This window comes from Sorex fumeus, unplaced genomic scaffold (assembly GCF_029834395.1).
Source record: "Sorex fumeus unplaced genomic scaffold, SorFum_2.1 ptg000054l, whole genome shotgun sequence".
Taxonomy (NCBI): Eukaryota; Metazoa; Chordata; class Mammalia; order Eulipotyphla; family Soricidae; genus Sorex; species Sorex fumeus.
The window spans coordinates 48,015,335-48,018,355 of record NW_026606111.1 but is presented as its reverse complement, the minus strand read 5'-3'; the positions used below and the strand labels follow the sequence as shown (position 1 = coordinate 48,018,355).

The 3,021-nt window shown below is 38.1% G+C and overlaps 1 pseudogene; it reads left to right on the top strand.

Moving 5' to 3' along the window:
- The first annotated feature begins 2,501 nt into the window (after positions 1-2,501).
- On the top strand, positions 2,502-2,598 carry LOC130033857 (uncharacterized; annotated as a pseudogene).
- Positions 2,599-3,021: the final 423 nt, after the last annotated feature.

The following is a 3,021-nucleotide window of genomic DNA, read 5'->3' as shown; positions in this document are numbered from 1 at the left end:
TAACAGGAAAATAATCTTCATGGTATAATCAAGACCTACGATTTATTCTTAATATATTTAATAAAAACTACACATTTTGGAAATTTATACAACGAAATTCTTTTAAATTATCTGTCTTCATAATTTACTTGTAAATTACTAAGATATCACTGTTTATTCCACAGTTCTTAGCATAGAAATTTACAGACAGAATGTGCTAAGTAAAAATTCATTTTGGCACTTCTGTTCAATGTAGTACTGGAAGTACTTGGAAGAGAAAATAGATAAGAAAAAGATATTAAGGGTTTTTCATGTTTGAAAGTTAGAAATCATCTCTCACTATTCACAGAAGATATCATACTATATTCAGAGAATACTAAAATCTCTACGAAAAATTCCCAGAGACAATAGACATTTATAGTAAAATTGCAGGCTATAAACTCAATACCCAAAAGTCTATGACTTTTTTATATGCAAGTAATGAGAGAGAAGAAAGTGACATGAAAAAGCAATCCCATTCACAATCGTGCCGCAGAAAATCAAGAACCTTGGAATCAGCTTAACTAAAGAGGTAAAGGACCTATACATCAGGAAATTTAAAAAGACACGAGGAAATGGAAACATATATACTGCATATGGAATGGGAGAATTAACATTGTCAAAATGGCAATTCTCCACGAAGCATTGTAAAAATTCAACTTGATCCCTGTAAAGATACCCATGACATTCTTCAAAGAAATTGATCAAGCACTCCTGAAATTCACATGGAACAACAAACGCACACGAATAGCTAAAGCAATTCTTGGGGAAAAGATAATGGAGGCATCACCTTCCCCAACCGCAAACTCTACTACAAACGATAATAATGAGAACAGCATGGGACTGAAACAAAGGCAGAGCTGCAGACCAATGGAAAAGGATTGAATATACTGACACACACCCTCAAATATATAATCATCTAATCTTTGATAAGGGAGCAAGAAATGTGAAGTGGATCAAGAGAGTCCTCCTGAACAAACGTTGCAGAAAAAACTGGAAAGCTACATGAAAAAAAAATGGCTCAGACCTCTACCTAACACCATGCACAAAAGTCAGATAAAAATGGGTCAAAGGCCTCAACATCAGACCAGAATCCCTCAGGTTCATTGATGACAAGGTCGGCAAATCCCTCCACGACATTGAAACTAAAGGTATCTTCAAATATAACACGCCACTTGCCAAGCAACTGGAAACAGAGAAAAACAAAGGGGACTATCTTAAATTAAGCAGCTTCTGTACCTCAAAAGAAACAGTGACCAGAAACAAAGACTCCGCCATGCGGGCAAAATACTCACAGAAGCCTACCAGGTCCTCTGAGAGTGAGAACTGGACAATCAGAGTTGCTGTCTTCTAAATAAGATCCAGTCTCAGGATGTTGGCCATTAATGGCATTACATGGATCCAGGGGCAGTTCGTGGTTGTAGCACTTAATTATTAGAAGATGGGGGATCTGGAAGGAGGGGGCACAGTCTTGATCTGAGCAGCCATGGAGTTCTCATCCCCCAGTCCCGCACATCTGGGTTCCTCTTTCAGTTCCTACATGCATGAGGCTCCTTCTAGCTTGGGAAGGGTGGTCTTAAGCGTACCTATGGCTTGTTGCAGAGGTCTTCAGCTGCCGGGGCTTTAATCAGGTCGGTGAGGGAAATTCACCCCGGCACCTCCAAGGGGCCTCGGTGAGAAAAGCCAGGTGCGAGGTCAGGACACTCTCATTTTAGACATATTTGGAATTAATTTTAGATCGAAAAGTACACATCATTCAAAATACTTATGTGCTTAGTAATAAATTACTACACACTTGTTCAATCACCTCAGAGACCCCACTCTGCTCAGAGAACTAGAGTTTTAATTACAGGTCTGTTTTGCCCATGTGTCATGACTGAGAATCACTATCAGTAGATATGAAACTCACTATACACAAAGATGCACACAGGTTACTTTGAGTCATCTATGTTGTTAATGTGAGTTGGCCATTAAACTTCACTGAGACCCTTTGTTCTGTCCTTTATAGGAGCCTCATGAGTCTCACCTTCCGTTCAAGTTGAACTTGTAATAAGGTGGAATGAAATCATCAATATGATCCTCACCTCATCCTTCAGGAGAAAAATCCTACATACATTCAAGGTGGTCAAAGTGCAGACAACACCATCCACCTTTTCCTGGAGATGTACACAGGACTGAGGTGAGAACAGCAAAAGGCTCTATTTTAATGTTCTTAATGAAGGATTCAGGGAACAGCATTAAACAAACTCATATACCATCTTCCAAAAGAATTATTTTGTAAAACTGATGCCTAGGGTATGGTAAACGATAATATAGTAAAAACCATATTTTTATTTCTGGGACATTAAAGTTCTAAATCTATTTATTCATGCTGCTTTGAAATAGATTCCTTGATTAGGAATCATTGTCTGCCATAGGAGTGATGAAGGACAACACTCAAAGTAATAAGAAGCGAAAAATATGGAAAAATTAACTCCTACTAGGTTTGATAACACATATACTAAAATTTAAATGATACAATGATGAGCATGGTCCTTGCACAGAGATAACATGCAAACTTGTAAAGTATTCCATATTTTTGTTGCAAGAAGAATGAATAGGTCTACTTTAAGGTAAGACAATCCCCACAAGTACCAAAATTCTACATAAAGAGAGCACAAATCCCCAAAACAACAATCTCTCTCAATGTCAATGGACTAAATGTGCCAATTCAGAGGCACAGAATAGGAAGATGAATTAGAAAACTGAACCCAACATTCTGCTTCCTGCAAGAAACATGTCTGAACAATCAAAGCACCCATGGGCTAAAGGTAAAAGGCTGGGAAACAAGTTTTCAAGAAAATATCACCTCCACAAAGCTGGAGTGGCCATACTAGTATCAGACCACATGGACTTCAGGCTAAAGGTTATCAGAGACAGTGAAGTTCATTTCTTAATGATCATGGGATATGTACATCAGAAAGAACTCACCTTCCTCAATGTATATGATCCTAATGACAGACC